This window comes from Haemaphysalis longicornis, unplaced genomic scaffold (assembly GCF_048455015.1).
Source record: "Haemaphysalis longicornis isolate Haplotype H1 unplaced genomic scaffold, Haemaphysalis longicornis Haplotype H1 scaffold_11, whole genome shotgun sequence".
Taxonomy (NCBI): Eukaryota; Metazoa; Arthropoda; class Arachnida; order Ixodida; family Ixodidae; genus Haemaphysalis; species Haemaphysalis longicornis.
The window spans coordinates 96,488,419-96,509,804 of record NW_027526214.1 but is presented as its reverse complement, the minus strand read 5'-3'; the positions used below and the strand labels follow the sequence as shown (position 1 = coordinate 96,509,804).

General features: G+C 47.5%; 5 non-coding genes across 5 annotated transcripts; all 5 read left to right on the top strand.

Annotated features, from left to right (window-relative positions):
- The first annotated feature begins 5,338 nt into the window (after positions 1–5,338).
- Positions 5,339–5,410, top strand: Trnar-ucu (transfer RNA arginine (anticodon UCU)). Its single transcript has one exon. It is a non-coding gene; the product is annotated as a tRNA-Arg (tRNA).
- Positions 5,411–7,243: 1,833 nt separating this feature from the next.
- On the top strand, positions 7,244–7,315 carry Trnar-ucu (transfer RNA arginine (anticodon UCU)). Its single transcript has one exon. It is a non-coding gene; the product is annotated as a tRNA-Arg (tRNA).
- A 3,740-nt stretch (positions 7,316–11,055) lies between these two features.
- Trnar-ucu (transfer RNA arginine (anticodon UCU)) lies at positions 11,056–11,127 on the top strand. The gene has a single exon. It is a non-coding gene; the product is annotated as a tRNA-Arg (tRNA).
- A 1,353-nt stretch (positions 11,128–12,480) lies between these two features.
- On the top strand, positions 12,481–12,552 carry Trnar-ucu (transfer RNA arginine (anticodon UCU)). Its single transcript has one exon. It is a non-coding gene; the product is annotated as a tRNA-Arg (tRNA).
- Positions 12,553–15,809: 3,257 nt separating this feature from the next.
- Trnar-ucu (transfer RNA arginine (anticodon UCU)) lies at positions 15,810–15,881 on the top strand. The gene has a single exon. It is a non-coding gene; the product is annotated as a tRNA-Arg (tRNA).
- Positions 15,882–21,386: the final 5,505 nt, after the last annotated feature.

The following is a 21,386-nucleotide window of genomic DNA, read 5'->3' as shown; positions in this document are numbered from 1 at the left end:
AATAAGGTCCCCTTCTCCCCGTGTAGTTTAAGTGGCGCTGGCTACCACCCTCAAGCGTCAGATACAGTTGTAGTAAATATAAATACCCCAGAAAGTGACGGAGAACACTGTCGCCCAGATAGCCGAATTGTTAAGGCATTCGAGATCTAATCGAAAGGCGTGGGTTCGGTCCCCACTCTGGGCGCGTGTTTTTCTTTCTTTCTTTCTCATGTAAACAATAACAAAAAAAATGTAACGTCACTAACGATAAAAAATTGTCTAATCATTCCCCTATGCCTTCTTTGGCGTTGTAGGCTGCCGGCATTTATTTCTGTATTTCCTAACGAGCCCCTCATTTCTGAACCCTATTATCGTGCGAAAGCTTAGCGAGGGCCTCGGTTCTGGCAGCCTTGATGCCAAGGTAGCATGAGAGGGTTTCCCGCAAGTTAGCGGCTTATGATAGGCTGTAGACGTTCGCGTCACGTCCCGGGGGTTGAAAAATAAGGTCCCCTTCTCCCCGTGTAGTTTAAGTGGCGCTGGCTACCACCCTCAAGCGTCAGATACAGTTGAAGTAAATATAAATACCCCAGAAAGTGACGGAGAACACAGTCGCCCAGATAGCCGAATTGTTAAGGCATTCGAGATCTAATCGAAAGGCGTGGGTTCGGTCCCCACTCTGGGCGCGTGTTTTTCTTTCTTTCTTTCTCATGTAAATAATAACAAAAAAAATGTAACGTCACTAACGATAAAAAATTGTCTAATCATTCCCCTATGCCTTCTTTGGCGTTGTAGGCTGCCGGCATTTATTTCTGTATTTCCTAACAAGCCCCTCATTTCTGAACCCTATTATCGTGCGAAAGCTTAGCAAGGGCCTCGGTTCTGGGAGCCTTGATGCCAAGGTAGCATGAGAGGGTTTCCCGCAAGTTAGCGGCTTATGATAGGCTGTAGACGTTCGCGTCACGTCCCGGGGGTTGAAAAATAAGGTCCCCTTCTCCCCGTGTAGTTTAAGTGGCGCTGGCTACCACCCTCAAGCGTCAGATACAGTTGTAGTATATATAAATACCCCAGAAAGTGACGGAGAACACAGTCGCCCAGATAGCCGAATTGGTAAGGCATTCGAGATCTAATCGAAAGGCGTGGGTTCGGTCCCCACTCTGAGCGCGTGTTTTTCTTTCTTTCTCATGTAAATAATACCAAAAAAACGTAACATCTCTAACAATTAAAAATATTCTAATCATTCCCCTATGCCTTCTTTGGCGTTGTAGACTGCCGGCATTTATTTCTGTATTTCCTAACGAGCCCCTCATTTCTGAACCCTATTATCGTGCGAAAGCTTAGCGAGGGCCTCGGTTCTGGCAGCCTTGATGCCAAGGTAGCATAAGAGGGTTTCCCGCCAGTTAGCCGCTTATGACAGGCTGTAGACGTTCGCGTCCCGCCCCGGGGGTTGAAAAAGAAGGTCCCCTTCTCCTCGTGTAGTCTAAGTGGCGCTGGCTACCACCCTCAAGCGTCAGATACAGTTGTAGTAAATATAAATACCCCAGAAAGTGACGGAGAACACAGTCGCCCAGATAGCCGAATTGGTAAGGCATTCGAGATCTAATCGAAATGCGTGGGTTCGGTCCCCACTCTGGGCACGTGTTTTTCTTTCTTTCTTTCTCATGTAAATAATACCAAAAAAAATGTAACGTCACTAACGATACAAAATAGTCTAATCATTCCCCTATGCTTTCTTTGGCGTTGTGGACTGCCGGCATTTATTTCTGTATTTCCTAACGAGCCCCTCATTTCTGAACCCTATTATCGTGCGAAAGCTTAACGAGGGCCTCGGTTCTGGCAGCCTTGATGCCAAGGTTGCATAGGAGGGTTTCCCGCCAGTTAGCCGCTTATGACAGGCTGTAGACGTTCGCGTCACGCCCCGGGGGTTGAAAAAGAAGGTCCCCTTCTCCCCGTGTAGTCTAAGTGGCGCTGGCTACCACCCTGAAGCGTCAGATACAGTTGGAGTGAATATAAATACCCCAGAAAGTGACGGAGAACACAGTCGCCCAGAAAGCCGAATTGGTAAGGCATTCGAGATCTAATCGAAAGGCGTGGGTTCGGTCCCCACTCTGGGCGCGTGTTTTTCTTTCTTTCTCATGTAAATAATACCAAAAAAATGTAACGTCACTAACAATTAAAAATGTTCTAATCATTCCCCTATGCCTTCTTTGGCATTGTAGACTGCCGGCATTTATTTCTGTATTTCCGAACGAGCCCCTCATTTCTGAACCCTATTATCGTGCGAAAGCTTAGCGAGGGCCTCGGTTCTGGCAGCCTTGATGCCAAGGTAGCATAAGAGGGTTTTCCACCAAATAGCCGCTTATGACAGGCTGTAGACGTTCGCGTCACGGCCCGGGGGTTGAAAAAGAAGGTCCCCTTCTGCCCGTGTAGTCTAAGTGGCGCAGGCTACCACCCTCAAGCGTCAGATACAGTTGTAAATATAAATACCCGAGAAAGTGACGGAGAACACAGTCGCCCAGATAGCCGAATTGGTAAGGCATTCGAGATCTAATCGAAAGGCGTGGGTTCGGTCCCCACTCTGGGCGCGTGTTTTTCTTTCTTTCTCATGTAAATAATACCAAAAAAAATGTAACGTCACTAACAATTAAAAATATTCTAATCATTCCCCTATGCCTTCTTTGGCGTTGTAGACTGCCGGCATTTATTTCTGTATTTCCTAACGAGCCCCTCATTTCTGAACCCTATTATCGTGCGAAAGCTTAGCGAGGGCCTCGGTTCTGGCAGCCTTGATGCCAAGGTAGCATGAGAGGGTTTCCCGCAAGTTAGCGGCTTATGATAGGCTGTAGACGTTCGCGTCACGTCCCGGGGGTTGAAAAATAAGGTCCCCTTCTCCCCGTGTAGTTTAAGTGGCGCTGGCTACCACCCTCAAGCGTCAGATACAGGTGTAGTATATATAAATACCCCAGAAAGTGACGGAGAACACAGTCGCCCAGATAGCCGAATTGTTAAGGCATTCGAGATCTAATCGAAAGGCGTGGGTTCGGTCCCCACTCTGGGCGCGTGTTTTTCTTTCTTTCTTTCTCATGTAAACAATAACAAAAAAAATGTAACGTCACTAACGATAAAAAATTGTCTAATCATTCCCCTATGCCTTCTTTGGCGTTGTAGGCTGCCGGCATTTATTTCTGTATTTCCTAACGAGCCCCTCATTTCTGAACCCTATTATCGTGCGAAAGCTTAGCGAGGGCCTCGGTTCTGGCAGCCTTGATGCCAAGGTAGCATGAGAGGGTTTCCCGCAAGTTAGCGGCTTATGATAGGCTGTAGACGTTCGCGTCACGTCCCGGGGGTTGAAAAATAGGGTCCCCTTCTCCCCGTGTAGTTTAAGTGGCGCTGGCTACCACCCTCAAGCGTCAGATACAGTTGTAGTAAATATAAATACCCCAGAAAGTGACGGAGAACACAGTCGCCCAGATAGCCGAATTGGTAAGGCATTCGAAATCTAATCGAAATGCGTGGGTTCGGTCCCCACTCTGGGCGCGTGTTTTTCTTTCTTTCTTTCTCATGTAAATAATAACAAAAAACAATGTAACGTCACTAACGATAAAAAATTGTCTAATCATTCCCCTATGCCTTCTTTGGCATTGTAGGCTGCCGGCATTTATTTCTGTATTTCCTAAGGAGCCCCTCATTTCTGAACCCTATATTCGTGCGAAAGCTTAGCGAGGGCCTCGGTTCTGGCAGCCTTGATGCCAAGGTAGCATGAGAGGGTTTCCCGCAAGTTAGCGGCTTATGATAGGCTGTAGACGTTCGCGTCACGTCCCGGGGGTTGAAAAATAAGGTCCCCTTCTCCCCGTGTAGTTTAAGTGGCGCTGGCTACCACCCTCAAGCGTCAGATACAGTTGTAGTAAATATAAATACCCCAGAAAGTGATGGAGATCACAGTCGCCCAGAAAGCCGAATTGGTAAGGCATTCGAGATCTAATCGAAAGGCGTGGGTTCGGTCCCCACTCTGGGCGTGTGTTTTTCTTTCTTTCTCATGTAAATAATACCAAAAAAAATGTAACGTCACTAACAATTAAAAATATTCTAATCATTCCCCTATGCCTTCTTTGGCGTTGTAGACTGCCGGCATTTATTTCTGTATTTCATAACGAGCCCCTCATTTCTGAACCCTATTATCGTGCGAAAGCTTAGCGAGGGCCTCGGTTCTGGCAGCCTTGATGCCAAGGTAGCATAAGAGGGTTTCCCGCCAGTTAGCCGCTTATGACAGGCTGTAGACGTTCGCGTCCCGCCCCGGGGGTTGAAAAAGAAGGTCCCCTTCTCCCCGTGTAGTCTAAGTGGCGCTGGCTACCACCCTCAAGCGTCAGATACAGTTGTAGTAAATATAAATACCCCAGAAAGTCACGGAGAACACAGTCGCCCAGATAGCCGAATGGGTAAGGCATTCGAGATCTAATCGAAAGGCGTGGGTTCGGTCCCCACTCTGGGCGCGTGTTTTTCTTTCTTTCTGATGTAAATAATACAAAAAAAATTTAATGTCACTAACAATAAAAAATAGTCTAATCATTCCCCTATGCCTTCTTTGGCGTTGTAGACTGCCGGCATTTATTTCTGTATTTCCTAACGAGCCCCTCATTTCTGAACCCTATATTCGTGCGAAAGCTTAGCGAGGGCCTCGGTTCTGGCAGCCTTGATGCCAAGGTAGCATAAGAGGGTTTCCTGCCAGTTAGCCGCTTATGACAGGCTGTAGACGTTAACGTCACGCCCCGGGGGTTGAAAAAGAAGGTCCCCTTCTCTACGTGTAGTCTAAGTGGCGCTGGCTACCACCCTCAAGCGTCAGATACAGTTGTAGTGAATATAAATACCCCAGAAAGTGACGGAGAACACAGTCGCCCAGAAAGCCGAATTGGTAACGCATTGGAGATCTAATCGAAAGGCGTGGGTTCGGTCCCCACTCTGGGCGCGTGTTTTTCTTTCTTTCTCATGTAAATAATACCAAAAAAAATGTAACGTCACTAACAATTAAAAATATTCTAATCATTCCCCTATGCCTTCTTTGGCGTTGTAGACTGCCGGCATTTATTTCTGTATTTCCGAACGAGCCCCTCATTTCTGAACCCTATTATCGTGCGAAAGCTTAGCGAGGGCCTCGGTTCTGGCACCCTTGATGCCAAGGTAGCATAAGAGGGTTTTCCACCAAATAGCCGCTTATGACAGGCTGTAGACGTTCGCGTCACGCCCCGGGGGTTGAAAAAGAAGGTCCCCTTCTGACCGTGTAGTCTAAGTGGCGCAGGCTACCACCCTCAAGCGTCAGATACAGTTCTAAATATAAATACCCGAGAAAGTGACGGAGAACACAGTCGCCCAGATAGCCGAATTGGTAAGGCATTCGAGATCTAATCGAAAGGCGTGGGTTCGGTCCCCACTCTGGGCACGTGTTTTTCTTTCTTTCTTTCTCATGTAAATAATACCAAAAAAAATGTAACGTCATTAACGATACAAAATAGTCTAATCATTCCCCTATGCCTTCTTTGGCGTTGTAGACTGCCGGCATTTATTTCTGTATTTCCTAACGAGCCCCTCATTTCTGAACCCTATTATCGTGCGAAAGCTTAGCGAGGGCCTCGGTTCTGGCAGCCTTGATGCCAAGGTTGCATAAGAGGGTTTTCCGCCAGTTAGCCGCTTATGACAGGCTGTAGACGTTCGCGTCACGCCCCGGGGGTTGAAAAAGAAGGTCCCCTTCTCCCCGTGTAGTCTAAGTGGCGCTGGCTACCACCCTCAAGCGTCAGATACAGTTGAAGTAAATATAAATACCCCAGAAAGTCACGGAGAACACAGTCGCCCAGATAGCCGAATTGGTAAGGCATTCGAGATCTAATCGAAAGGCGTGGGTTCGGTCCCTACTCTGGGCGCGTGTTTTTCTTTCTTTCTTTATCATGTAAATAATAATAAAAAAATTGTAACGTCACTAACGATAAAAAATAGTCTAATCATTCCCCTATGCCTTCTTTGGCATTGTAGACTGCCGGCATTTATTTCTGTATTTCCTAACGAGCCCCTCATTTCTGAACCCTATTATCGTGCGAAAGCTTAGCGAGGGCCTCGGTTCTGGCAGCCTTGATGCCAAGGTAGCATAAGAGGGTTTCCCGCCAGTTAGCCGCTTATGACAGGCTGTAGACGTTCGCGTCACGCCCCGGGGGTTGAAAAAAAAGGTCCCCTTCTCCCCGTGTAGTTTAAGTGGCGCTGGCTACCACCCTCAAGCGTCAGATACAGTTGTAGTAAATATAAATACCCCAGAAAGTGACGGAGAACACAGTCGCCCAGATAGCCGAATTGGTAAGGCATTCGAGATCTAATCGAAAGGCGTGGGTTCGGTCCCCACTCTGGGCGCGTGTTTTTCTTTCTTTCTTTCTCATGTAAATAATAACAAAAAAAATGTAACGTCACTAACGATAAAAAATTGTCTAATCATTCCCCTATGCCTTCTTTGGCGTTGTAGGCTGCCGGCATTTATTTGAGTATTTCCTAATGAGCCCCTCATTTCTGAACCCTATATTCGTGCGAAAGCTTAGCGAGGGCCTCGGTTCTGGCAGCCTTGATGCCAAGGTAGCATAAGAGGGTTTCCTGCCAGTTAGCCGCTTATGACAGGCTGTAGACGTTAACGTCACGCCCCGGGGGTTGAAAAAGAAGGTCCCCTTCTCCACGTGTAGTCTAAGTGGCGCTGGCTACCACCCTCAAGCGTCAGATACAGTTGTAGTGAATATAAATACCCCAGAAAGTGACGGAGAACACAGTCGCCCAGAAAGCCGAATTGGTAATGCATTCGAGATCTAATCGAAAGGCGTGGGTTCGGTCCCCACTCTGGGCGCGTGTTTTTCTTTCTTTCTCATGTAAATAATACCAAAAAAAATGTAACGTCACTAACAATTAAAAATATTCTAATCATTCCCCTATGCCTTCTTTGGCGTTGTAGACTGCCGGCATTTATTTCTATATTTCCGAACGAGCCCCTTATTTCTGAACCCTATTATCGTGCGAAAGCTTAGCGAGGGCCTCGGTTCTGGCAGCCTTGATGCCAAGGTAGCATAAGAGGGTTTTCCACCAAATAGCCGCTTATGACAGGCTGTAGACGTTCGCGTCACGCCCCGGGGGTTGAAAAAGAAGGTCCCCTTCTGACCGTGTAGTCTAAGTGGCGCAGGCTACCACCCTCAAGCGTCAGATACAGTTCTAAATATAAATACCCGAGAAAGTGACGGAGAACACAGTCGCCCAGATAGCCGAATTGGTAAGGCATTCGAGATCTAATCGAAAGGCGTGGGTTCGGTCCCCACTCTGGGCACGTGTTTGTCTTTCTTTCTTTCTCATGTAAATAATACCAAAAAAAAATGTAACGTCATTAACGATACAAAATAGTCTAATCATTCCCCTATGCCTTCTTTGGCGTTGTAGACTGCCGGCATTTATTTCTGTATTTCCTAACGAGCCCCTCATTTCTGAACCCTATTATCGTGCGAAAGCTTAGCGAGGGCCTCGGTTCTGGCAGCCTTGATGCCAAGGTTGCATAAGAGGGTTTTCCGCCAGTTAGCCGCTTATGACAGGCTGTACACGTTCGCGTCACGCCCCGGGGGTTGAAAAAGAAGGTCCCCTTCTCCCCGTGTAGTCTAAGTGGCGCTGGCTACCACCCTCAAGCGTCAGATACAGTTGAAGTAAATATAAATACCCCAGAAAGTCACGGAGAACACAGTCGCCCAGATAGCCGAATTGGTAAGGCATTCGAGATCTAATCGAAAGGCGTGGGTTCGGTCCCCACTCTGGGCGCGTGTTTTTCTTTCTTTCTTTATCATGTAAATAATAATAAAAAAATTGTAACGTCACTAACGATAAAAAATAGTCTAATCATTCCCCTATGCCTTCTTTGGCATTGTAGACTGCCGGCATTTATTTCTGTATTTCCTAACGAGCCCCTCATTTCTGAACCCTATTATCGTGCGAAAGCTTAGCGAGGGCCTCGGTTCTGGCAGCCTTGATGCCAAGGTAGCATAAGAGGGTTTCCCGCCAGTTAGCCGCTTATGACAGGCTGTAGACGTTCGCGTCACGCCCCGGGGATTGAAAAAAAAGGTCCCCTTCTCCCCGTGTAGTCTAAGTGGCGCTGGATACCACCCTCAAGCGTCAGATACAGTTGAAGTAAATATAAATACCCCAGAAAGTGACGGAGAACACAGTCGCCCAGATAGCCGAATCGGTAAGGCATTCGAGATCTAATAGAAAGGCGTGGGTTCGGTCCCCACTCTGGGCGCGTGTTTTTCTTTGTTTCTTTCTCATGTAAATAATAACAAAAAAATGTAACGTCACTAACGATAAAAAATAGTCCATCCCCTATGCCTTCTTTGGCGTTGTAGACGGCCGGCATTTATTTCTGTATTTCCTAACGAGCCCCTCATTTCTGCACCCTATTATCGTGCGAAAGCTTAGCGAGGGCCTCGGTTCTGGCAGCCTTGATGCCAAGGTAGCATAAAAGGGTTTCCCGCCAGTTAGCCGCTTATGACAGGCCGTAGACGTTCGCGTCACGCCCCGGGGGTTGAAAAAGAAGGTCCCCTTCTCCCCGTGTAGTCTAAGTGGCGCTGGCTACCACCCTCAAGCGTCAGATATAGTTGTAGTAAATATAAATACCCCAGAAAGTGACGGAGAACACAGTCGCCCAGATAGCCGAATTGGTAAGGCATTCGAGATCTAATCGAAAGGCGTGGGTTCGGTCCCCACTCTGGGCGCGTGTTTTTCTTTCTTTCTTTCTCATGTAAATAATTACAAAAAAAAATGTAACGTCAATAACGATAAAAAATAGTCTAATCATTCCCCTATGCCTTCTTTGGCATTGTAGACTGCCGGAATTTATTTCTGTATTTTCTAACGAGCCCCTCATTTCTGAACCCTATTATCGTGCGAAAGCTTAGCGAGGGCCTCGGTTCTGGCTGCCTTGATGCCAAGGTAGCATAAAAGGGTTTCCCGCCAGTTAGCCGCTTATGACAGGCTGTAGACGTTCGCGTCACGCCCCGGGGGTTGAAAGAGAAGGTCCCCTTCTCCCCGTGTAGTCTAAGTGGCGCTGGCTACCACCCTCAAGCGTCAGATACAGTTATAGTAAATATAAATACCCCAGAAAGTGACGGAGAACACAGTCGCCCAGATAGCCGAATTGGTAAGGCATTCGAGATCTAATTGAAAGGCGTGGGTTCGGTCCCCACTCTGGGCGCGTGTTTTTCTTTCTTTCTTTTTCATGTAAATAATAACAAAAAAAATGTAACGTCACTAACGATAAAAAATAGTCTAATCATTCCCCTATGCCTTCTTTGGCGTTGTGGACCGCCGGCATTTATTTCTGTATTTCCTAACGAGCCCCTCATTTCTGAACCCTATTATCGTGCGAAAGCTTAGCGAGGGCCTCGGTTCTGGCAGCCTTGATGCCAAGGTAGCATGAGAGGGTTTCCCGCAAGTTAGCGGCTTATGATAGGCTGTACACGTTCGCGTCACGTCCCGGGGGTTGAAAAATAAGGTCCCCTTCTCCCCGTGTAGTTTAAGTGGCGCTGGCTACCACCCTCAAGCGTCAGATACAGTTGTAGTTAATATATAAATACCCCAGAAAGTGACGGAGAACACAGTCGCCCAGATAGCCGAATTGTTAAGGCATTCGAGATCTAATCGAAAGGCGTGGGTTCGGTCACCACTCTGGGCGCGTGTTTTTCTTTCTTTCTTTCTCATGTAAATAATAACAAAAAAATGTAACGTCACTAACGATAAAAAATTGGCTAATCATTCCCCTATGCCTTCTTTGGCGTTGTAGGCTGCCGGCATTTATTTCTGTATTTCCTAACGAGCCCCTCATTTCTGAACCCTATTATCGTGCGAAAGCTTAGCGAGGGCCTCGGTTCTGGCAGCCTTGATGCCAAGGTAGCATGAGAGGGTTTCCCGCAAGTTAGCGGCTTATGATAGGCTGTAGACGTTCGCGTCACGTCCCGGGGGTTGAAAAATAAGGTCCCCTTCTCCCCGTGTAGTTTAAGTGGCGCTGGCTACCACCCTCAAGCGTCAGATACAGTTGAAGTAAATATAAATACCCCAGAAAGTGACGGAGAACACAGTCGCCCAGATAGCCGAATTGGTAAGGCATTCGAGATCTAATCGAAAGGCGTGGGTTCGGTCCCCACTCTGGGCGCGTGTTTTTCTTTCTTTCTCATGTAAATAATACCAAAAAAACGTAACGTCTCTAACAATTAAAAATATTCTAATCATTCCCCTATGCCTTCTTTGGCGTTGTAGACTGCCGGCATTTATTTCTGTATTTCCTAACGAGCCCCTCATTTCTGAACCCTATTATCGTGCGAAAGCTTAGCGAGGGCCTCGGTTCTGGCAGCCTTGATGCCAAGGTAGCATAAGAGGGTTTCCCGCCAGTTAGCCGCTTATGACAGGCTGTAGACGTTCGCGTCCCGCCCCGGGGGTTGAAAAAGAAGGTCCCCTTCTCCCCGTGTAGTCTAAGTGGCGCTGGCTACCACCCTCAAGCGTCAGATACAGTTGTAGTAAATATAAATACCCCAGAAAGTGACGGAGAACACAGTCGCCCAGATAGCCGAATTGGTAAGGCATTCGAGATCTAATCGAAATGCGTGGGTTCGGTCCCCACTCTGGGCACGTGTTTTTCTTTCTTTCTCATGTAAATAATACAAAAAAAAATGTAACGTCACTAACGATACAAAATAGTCTAATCATTCCCCTATGCTTTCTTTGGCGTTGTGGACTGCCGGCATTTATTTCTGTATTTCCTAACGAGCCCCTCATTTCTGAACCCTATTATCGTGCGAAAACTTACCGAGGGCCTCGGTTCTGGCAGCCTTGATGCCAAGGTAGCATAAGAGGGTTTTCCGCCAGTTAGCCGCTTATGACAGGCTGTAGACGTTCGCGTCACGCCCCGGGGGTTGAAAAAGAAGGTCCCCTTATCCCCGTGTAGTCTAAGTGGCGCTGGCTACCACCCTGAAGCGTCAGATACAGTTGGAGTGAATATAAATACCCCAGAAAGTGACGGAGAACACAGTCGCCCAGATAGCCGAATTGGTAAGGCATTCGAGATCTAATCGAAAGGCGTGGGTTCGGTCCCCACTCTGGGCACGTGTTTTTCTTTCTTTCTTTCTCATGTAAATAATACCAAAAAAAATGTAACGTCACTAACGATACAAAATAGTCTAATCATTCCCCTATGCTTCCTTTGGCGTTGTGGACTGCCGGCATTTATTTCTGTATTTCCTAAAGAGCCCCTCATTTCTGAACCCTATTATCGTGCGAAAGCTTAGCGAGGGCCTCGGTTCTGGCAGCCTTGATGCCAAGGTAGCATGAGAGGGTTTCCCGCAAGTTAGCGGCTTATGATAGGCTGTAGACGTTCGCGTCACGTCCCGGGGGTTGAAAAATAAGGTCCCCTTCTCCCCGTGTAGTTTAAGTGGCGCTGGCTACCACCCTCAAGCGTCAGATACAGTTGAAGTAAATATAAATACCCCAGAAAGTGACGGAGAACACAGTCGCCCAGATAGCCGAATTGGTAAGGCATTCGAGATCTAATCGAAAGGCGTGGGTTCGGTCCCCACTCTGGGCGCGTGTTTTTCTTTCTTTCTCATGTAAATAATACCAAAAAAACGTAACGTCTCTAACAATTAAAAATATTCTAATCATTCCCCTATGCCTTCTTTGGCGTTGTAGACTGCCGGCATTTATTTCTGTATTTCCTAACGAGCCCCTCATTTCTGAACCCTATTATCGTGCGAAAGCTTAGCGAGGGCCTCGGTTCTGGCAGCCTTGATGCCAAGGTAGCATAAGAGGGTTTCCCGCCAGTTAGCCGCTTATGACAGGCTGTAGACGTTCGCGTCCCGCCCCGGGGGTTGAAAAAGAAGGTCCCCTTCTCCCCGTGTAGTCTAAGTGGCGCTGGCTACCACCCTCAAGCGTCAGATACAGTTGTAGTAAATATAAATACCCCAGAAAGTGACGGAGAACACAGTCGCCCAGATAGCCGAATTGGTAAGGCATTCGAGATCTAATCGAAATGCGTGGGTTCGGTCCCCACTCTGGGCACGTGTTTTTCTTTCTTTCTCATGTAAATAATACCAAAAAAAATGTAACGTCACTAACAATACAAAATAGTCTAATCATTCCCCTATGCTTTCTTTGGCGTTGTGGACTGCCGGCATTTATTTCTGTATTTCCTAACGAGCCCCTCATTTCTGAACCCTATTATCGTGCGAAAACTTACCGAGGGCCTCGGTTCTGGCAGCCTTGATGCCAAGGTAGCATAAGAGGGTTTTCCGCCAGTTAGCCGCTTATGACAGGCTGTAGACGTTCGCGTCACGCCCCGGGGGTTGAAAAAGAAGGTCCCCTTATCCCCGTGTAGTCTAAGTGGCGCTGGCTACCACCCTGAAGCGTCAGATACAGTTGGAGTGAATATAAATACCCCAGAAAGTGACGGAGAACACAGTCGCCCAGATAGCCGAATTGGTAAGGCATTCGAGATCTAATCGAAAGGCGTGGGTTCGGTCCCCACTCTGGGCACGTGTTTTTCTTTCTTTCTTTCTCATGTAAATAATACCAAAAAAAATGTAACGTCACTAACGATACAAAATAGTCTAATCATTCCCCTATGCTTTCTTTGGCGTTGTGGACTGCCGGCATTTATTTCTGTATTTCCTAACGAGCCCCTCATTTCTGAACCCTATTATCGTGCGAAAGCTTAACGAGGGCCTCGGTTCTGGCAGCCTTGATGCCAAGGTTGCATAGGAGGGTTTCCTGCCAGTTAGCCGCTTATGACAGGCTGTAGACGTTCGCGTCACGCCCCGGGGGTTGAAAAAGAAGGTCCCCTTATCCCCGTGTAGTCTAAGTGGCGCTGGCTACCACCCTGAAGCGTCAGATACAGTTGGAGTGAATATAAATACCCCAGAAAGTGACGGAGAATACAGGCGCCCAGAAAGCCGAATTGGTAAGGCATTCGAGATCTAATCGAAAGGCGTGGGTTCGGTCCCCACTCTGGGCGCGTGTTTTTCTTTCTTTCTCATGTAAATAATACCAAAAAAAATGTAACGTCACTAACAATTAAAAATATTCTAATCATTCCCCTATGCCTTCTTTGGCGTTGTAGACTGCCGGCATTTATTTCTGTATTTCCGAACGAGCCCCTCATTTCTGAACCCTATTTTCGTGCGAAAGCTTAGCGAGGGCCTCGGTTCTGGCAGCCTTGATGCCAAGGTAGCATAAGAGGGTTTTCCACCAAATAGCCGCTTATGACAGGCTGTAGACGTTCGCGTCACGGCCCGGGGGTTGAAAAAGAAGGTCCCCTTCTGCCCGTGTAGTCTAAGTGGCGCAGGCTACCACCCTCAAGCGTCAGATACAGTTGTAAATATAAATTCCCGAGAAAGTGACGGAGAACACAGTCGCCCAGATAGCCGAATTGGTAAGGCATTCGAGATCTAATCGAAAGGCGTGGGTTCGGTCCCCACTCTGGGCGCGTGTTTTTCTTTCTTTCTGATGTAAATAATTACAAAAAAAAATGTAACGTCAATAACGATAAAAAATAGTCTAATCATTCCCCTATGCCTTCTTTGGCATTGTAGACTGCCGGAATTTATTTCTGTATTTTCTAACGAGCCCCTCATTTCTGAACCCTATTATCGTGCGAAAGCTTAGCGAGGGCCTCGGTTCTGGCTGCCTTGATGCCAAGGTAGCATAAAAGGGTTTCCCGCCAGTTAGCCGCTTATGACAGGCTGTAGACGTTCGCGTCACGCCCCGGGGGTTGAAAGAGAAGGTCCCCTTCTCCCCGTGTAGTCTAAGTGGCGCTGGCTACCACCCTCAAGCGTCAGATACAGTTATAGTAAATATAAATACCCCAGAAAGTGACGGAGAACACAGTCGCCCAGATAGCCGAATTGGTAAGGCATTCGAGATCTAATTGAAAGGCGTGGGTTCGGTCCCCACTCTGGGCGCGTGTTTTTCTTTCTTTCTTTGTCATGTAAATAATAACAAAAAAAATGTAACGTCACTAACGATAAAAAATAGTCTAATCATTCCCCTATGCCTTCTTTGGCGTTGTGGACCGCCGGCATTTATTTCTGTATTTCCTAACGAGCCCCTCATTTCTGAACCCTATTATCGTGCGAAAGCTTAGCGAGGGCCTCGGTTCTGGCAGCCTTGATGCCAAGGTAGCATGAGAGGGTTTCCCGCAAGTTAGCGGCTTATGATAGGCTGTACACGTTCGCGTCACGTCCCGGGGGTTGAAAAATAAGGTCCCCTTCTCCCCGTGTAGTTTAAGTGGCGCTGGCTACCACCCTCAAGCGTCAGATACAGTTGTAGTTAATATATAAATACCCCAGAAAGTGACGGAGAACACAGTCGCCCAGATAGCCGAATTGTTAAGGCATTCGAGATCTAATCGAAAGGCGTGGGTTCGGTCACCACTCTGGGCGCGTGTTTTTCTTTCTTTCTTTCTCATGTAAATAATAACAAAAAAAATGTAACGTCACTAACGATAAAAAATTGTCTAATCATTCCCCTATGCCTTCTTTGGCGTTGTAGGCTGCCGGCATTTATTTCTGTATTTCCTAACGAGCCCCTCATTTCTGAACCCTATTATCGTGCGAAAGCTTAGCGAGGGCCTCGGTTCTGGCAGCCTTGATGCCAAGGTAGCATGAGAGGGTTTCCCGCAAGTTAGCGGCTTATGATAGGCTGTAGACGTTCGCGTCACGTCCCGGGGGTTGAAAAATAAGGTCCCCTTCTCCCCGTGTAGTTTAAGTGGCGCTGGCTACCACCCTCAAGCGTCAGATACAGTTGAAGTAAATATAAATACCCCAGAAAGTGACGGAGAACACAGTCGCCCAGATAGCCGAATTGGTAAGGCATTCGAGATCTAATCGAAAGGCGTGGGTTCGGTCCCCACTCTGGGCGCGTGTTTTTCTTTCTTTCTCATGTAAATAATACCAAAAAAACGTAACGTCTCTAACAATTAAAAATATTCTAATCATTCCCCTATGCCTTCTTTGGCGTTGTAGACTGCCGGCATTTATTTCTGTATTTCCTAACGAGCCCCTCATTTCTGAACCCTATTATCGTGCGAAAGCTTAGCGAGGGCCTCGGTTCTGGCAGCCTTGATGCCAAGGTAGCATAAGAGGGTTTCCCGCCAGTTAGCCGCTTATGAAAGGCTGTAGACGTTCGCGTCCCGCCCCGGGGGTTGAAAAAGAAGGTCCCCTTCTCCCCGTGTAGTCTAAGTGGCGCTGGCTACCACCCTCAAGCGTCAGATACAGTTGTAGTAAATATAAATACCCCAGAAAGTGACGGAGAACACAGTCGCCCAGATAGCCGAATTGGTAAGGCATTCGAGATCTAATCGAAATGCGTGGGTTCGGTCCCCACTCTGGGCACGTGTTTTTCTTTCTTTCTCATGTAAATAATACAAAAAAAAATGTAACGTCACTAACGATACAAAATAGTCTAATCATTCCCCTATGCTTTCTTTGGCGTTGTGGACTGCCGGCATTTATTTCTGTATTTCCTAACGAGCCCCTCATTTCTGAACCCTATTATCGTGCGAAAACTTACCGAGGGCCTCGGTTCTGGCAGCCTTGATGCCAAGGTAGCATAAGAGGGTTTTCCGCCAGTTAGCCGCTTATGACAGGCTGTAGACGTTCGCGTCACGCCCCGGGGGTTGAAAAAGAAGGTCCCCTTATCCCCGTGTAGTCTAAGTGGCGCTGGCTACCACCCTGAAGCGTCAGATACAGTTGGAGTGAATATAAATACCCCAGAAAGTGACGGAGAACACAGTCGCCCAGATAGCCGAATTGGTAAGGCATTCGAGATCTAATCGAAAGGCGTGGGTTCGGTCCCCACTCTGGGCACGTGTTTTTCTTTCTTTCTTTCTCATGTAAATAATACCAAAAAAAATGTAACGTCACTAACGATACAAAATAGTCTAATCATTCCCCTATGCTTTCTTTGGCGTTGTGGACTGCCGGCATTTATTTCTGTATTTCCTAACGAGCCCCTCATTTCTGAACCCTATTATCGTGCGAAAGCTTAGCGAGGGCCTCGGTTCTGGCAGCCTTGATGCCAAGGTAGCATGAGAGGGTTTCCCGCAAGTTAGCGGCTTATGATAGGCTGTAGACGTTCGCGTCACGTCCCGGGGGTTGAAAAATAAGGTCCCCTTCTCCCCGTGTAGTTTAAGTGGCGCTGGCTACCACCCTCAAGCGTCAGATACAGTTGAAGTAAATATAAATACCCCAGAAAGTGACGGAGAACACAGTCGCCCAGATAGCCGAATTGGTAAGGCATTCGAGATCTAATCGAAAGGCGTGGGTTCGGTCCCCACTCTGGGCGCGTGTTTTTCTTTCTTTCTCATGTAAATAATACCAAAAAAAATGTAACGTCACTAACAATTAAAAATATTCTAATCATTCCCCTATGCCTTCTTTGGCGTTGTAGACTGCCGGCATTTATTTCTGTATTTCCGAACGAGCCCCTCATTTCTGAACCCTATTATCGTGCGAAAGCTTAGCGAGGGCCTCGGTTCTGGCAGCCTTGATGCCAAGGTAGCATAAGAGGGTTTTCCACCAAATAGCCGCTTATGACAGGCTGTAGACGTTCGCGTCACGGCCCGGGGGTTGAAAAAGAAGGTCCCCTTCTGCCCGTGTAGTCTAAGTGGCGCAGGCTACCACCCTCAAGCGTCAGATACAATTGTAAATATAAATTCCCGAGAAAGTGACGGAGAACACAGTCGCCCAGATAGCCGAATTGGTAAGGCATTCGAGATCTAATCGAAAGGCGTGGGTTCGGTCCCCACTCTGGGCGCGTGTTTTTCTTTCTTTCTCATGTAAATAATACCAAAAAAAATGTAACGTCACTAACAATTAAAAATATTCTAATCATTCCCCTATGCCTTCTTTGGCGTTGTAGACTGCCGGCATTTATTTCTGTATTTCCTAACGAGCCCCTCATTTCTGAACCCTATTATCGTGCGAAAGCTTAGCGAGGGCCTCGGTTCTGGCAGCCTTGATGCCAAGGTAGCATAAGAGGGTTTCCCGCCAGTTAGCCGCTTATGACAGGCTGTAGACGTTCGCGTCCCGCCCCGGGGGTTGAAAAAGAAGGTCCCCTTCTGCCCGTGTAGTCTAAGTGGCGCAGGCTACCACCCTCAAGCGTCAGATACAGTTGTAAATATAAATACCCGAGAAAGTGACGGAGAACACAGTCGCCCAGATAGCCGAATTGGTAAGGCATTCGAGATCTAATCGAAAGGCGTGGGTTCGGTCCCCACTCTGGGCGCGTGTTTTTCTTTCTTTCTCATGTAAATAATACCAAAAAAAATGTAACGTCAATAACAATTAAAAATATTCTAATCATTCCCCTATGCCTTCTTTGGCGTTGTAGACTGCCGGCATTTATTTCTGTATTTCCTAACGAGCCCATCATTTCTGAACCCTATTATCGTGCGAAAGCTTAGCGAGGGCCTCGGTTCTGGCAGCCTTGATGCCAAGGTAGCATAAGAGGGTTTCCCGCCACTTAGCCGCTTATGACAGGCTGTAGACGTTCGCGTCCCGCCCCGGGGGTTGAAAAAGAAGGTCCCCTTCTCCCCGTGTAGTCTAAGTGGCGCTGGCTACCACCCTCAAGCGTCAGATACAGTTGTAGTAAATATCAATACCCCAGAAAGTCACGGAGAACACAGTCGCCCAGATAGCCGAATGGGTAAGGCATTCGAGATCTAATCGAAAGGCGTGGGTTCGGTCCCCACTCTGGGCGCGTGTTTTTCTTTCTTTCTGATGTAAATAATACAAAAAAAAAATGTAACGTCACTAACGATAAAAAATAGTCTAATCATTCCCCTATGCCTTCTTTGGCGTTGTAGACTGCCGGCATTTATTTCTGTATTTCCTAACGAGCCCCTCATTTCTGAACCCTATTATCGTGCGAAAGCTTAGCGAGGGCCTCGGGTCTGGCAGCCTTGATGCCAAGGTAGCATGAGAGGGTTTCCCGCAAGTTAGCGGCTTATGATAGGCTGTAGACGTTCGCGTCACGTCCCGGGGGTTGAAAAATAAGGTCCCCTTCTCCCCGTGTAGTTTAAGTGGCGCTGGCTACCACCCTCAAGCGTCAGATACAGTTGTAGTAAATATAAATACCCCAGAAAGTGACGGAGAACACAGTCGCCCAGATAGCCGAATTGTTAAGGCATTCGAGATCTAATCGAAAGGCGTGGGTTCGGTCCCCACTCTGGGCGCGTGTTTTTCTTTCTTTCTTTCTCATGTAAACAATAACAAAAAAATGTAACGTCACTAACGATAAAAAATTGTCTAATCATTCCCCTATGCCTTCTTTGGCGTTGTAGGCTGCCGGCATTAATTTCTGTATTTCCTAACGAGCCCCTCATTTCTGAACCCTATTATCGTGCGAAAGCTTAGCGAGGGCCTCGGTTCTGGCAGCCTTGATGCCAAGGTAGCATGAGAGGGTTTCCCGCAAGTTAGCGGCTTATGATAGGCTGTAGACGTTCGCGTCACGTCCCGGGGGTTGAAAAATAAGGTCCCCTTCTCCCCGTGTAGTTTAAGTGGCGCTGGCTACCACCCTCAAGCGTCAGATACAGTTGAAGTAAATATAAATACCCCAGAAAGTGACGGAGAACACAGTCGCCCAGATAGCCGAATTGTTAAGGCATTCGAGATCTAATCGAAAGGCGTGGGTTCGGTCCCCACTCTGGGCGCGTGTTTTTCTTTCTTTCTTTCTCATGTAAATAATAACAAAAAAAATGTAACGTCACTAACGATAAAAAATTGTCTAATCATTCCCCTATGCCTTCTTTGGCGTTGTAGGCTGCCGGCATTTATTTCTGTATTTCCTAACGAGCCCCTCATTTCTGAACCCTATTATCGTGCGAAAGCTTAGCGAGGGCCTCGGTTCTGGGAGCCTTGATGCCAAGGTAGCATAAGGGGGTTTCCCGCCAGTTAGCCGCTTATGACAGGCTGTAGACGTTCGCGTCCCGCCCCGGGGGTTGAAAAAGAAGGTCCCCTTCTGCCCGTGTAGTCTAAGTGGCGCAGGCTACCACCCTCAAGCGTCAGATACAGTTGTAAATATAAATACCCGAGAAAGTGACGGAGAACACAGTCGCCCAGATAGCCGAATTGGTAAGGCATTCGAGATCTAATCGAAAGGCGTGGGTTCGGTCCCCACTCTGGGCGCGTGTATTTCTTTCTTTCTCATGTAAATAATACCAAAAAAAATGTAACGTCACTAACAATTAAAAATATTCTAATCATTCCCCTATGCCTTCTTTGGCGTTGTAGACTGCCGGCATTTATTTCTGTATTTCCTAACGAGCCCCTCATTTCTGAACCCTATTATCGTGCGAAAGCTTAGCGAGGGCCTCGGTTCTGGCAGCCTTGATGCCAAGGTAGCATAAGAGGGTTTCCCGCCACTTAGCCGCTTATGACAGGCTGTAGACGTTCGCGTCCCGCCCCGGGGGTTGAAAAAGAAGGTCCCCTTCTGCCCGTGTAGTCTAAGTGGCGCAGGCTACCACCCTCAAGCGTCAGATACAGTTGTAAATATAAATACCCGAGAAAGTGACGGAGAACACAGTCGCCCAGATAGCCGAATTGGTAAGGCATTCGAGATCTAATCGAAAGGCGTGGGTTCGGTCCCCACTCTGGGCGCGTGTTTTTCTTTCTTTCTCATGTAAATAATACCAAAAAAAATGTAACGTCACTAACAATTAAAAATATTCTAATCATTCCCCTATGCCTTCTTTGGCGTTGTAGACTGCCGGCATTTATTTCTGTATTTCCTAACGAGCCCCTCATTTCTGAACCCTATTATCGTGCGAAAGCTTAGCGAGGGCCTCGGTTCTGGCAGCCTTGATGCCAAGGTAGCATGAGAGGGTTTCCCGCAAGTTAGCGGCTTATGATAGGCTGTAGACGTTCGCGTCACGTCCCGGGGGTTGAAAAATAAGGTCCCCTTCTCCCCGTGTAGTTTAAGTGGCGCTGGCTACCACCCTCAAGCGTCAGATACAGTTGTAGTATATATAAATACCCCAGAAAGTGACGGAGAACACAGTCGCCCAGATAGCCGAATTGTTAAGGCATTCGAGATCTAATCGAAAGGCGTGGGTTCGGTCCCCACTCTGGGCGCGTGTTTTTCTTTCTTTCTTTCTCATGTAAACAATAACAAAAAAAATGTAACGTCACTAACGATAAAAAATTGTCTAATCATTCCCCTATGCCTTCTTTGGCGTTGTAGGCTGCCGGCATTTATTTCTGTATTTCCTAACGAGCCCCTCATTTCTGAACCCTATTATCGTGCGAAAGCTTAGCGAGGGCCTCGGTTCTGGCAGCCTTGATGCCAAGGTAGCATGAGAGGGTTTCCCGCAAGTTAGCGGCTTATGATAGGCTGTAGACGTTCGCGTCACGTCCCGGGGGTTGAAAAATAAGGTCCCCTTCTCCCCGTGTAGTTTAAGTGGCGCTGGCTACCACCCTCAAGCGTCAGATACAGTTGAAGTAAATATAAATACCCCAGAAAGTGACGGAGAACACAGTCGCCCAGATAGCCGAATTGTTAAGGCATTCGAGATCTAATCGAAAGGCGTGGGTTCGGTCCCCACTCTGGGCGCGTGTTTTTCTTTCTTTCTTTCTCATGTAAATAATAACAAAAAAAATGTAACGTCACTAACGATAAAAAATTGTCTAATCATTCCCCTATGCCTTCTTTGGCGTTGTAGGCTGCCGGCATTTATTTCTGTATTTCCTAACGAGCCCCTCATTTCTGAACCCTATTATCGTGCGAAAGCTTAGCGAGGGCCTCGGTTCTGGGAGCCTTGATGCCAAGGTAGCATGAGAGGGTTTCCCGCAAGTTAGCGGCTTATGATAGGCTGTAGACGTTCGCGTCACGTCCCGGGGGTTGAAAAATAAGGTCCCCTTCTCCCCGTGTAGTTTAAGTGGCGCTGGCTACCACCCTCAAGCGTCAGATACAGTTGTAGTATATATAAATACCCCAGAAAGTGACGGAGAACACAGTCGCCCAGATAGCCGAATTGGTAAGGCATTCGAGATCTAATCGAAAGGCGTGGGTTCGGTCCCCACTCTGAGCGCGTGTTTTTCTTTCTTTCTCATGTAAATAATACCAAAAAAACGTAACGTCTCTAACAATTAAAAATATTCTAATCATTCCCCTATGCCTTCTTTGGCGTTGTAGACTGCCGGCATTTATTTCTGTATTTCCTAACGAGCCCCTCATTTCTGAACCCTATTATCGTGCGAAAGCTTAGCGAGGGCCTCGGTTCTGGCAGCCTTGATGCCAAGGTAGCATAAGAGGGTTTCCCGCCAGTTAGCCGCTTATGACAGGCTGTAGACGTTCGCGTCCCGCCCCGGGGG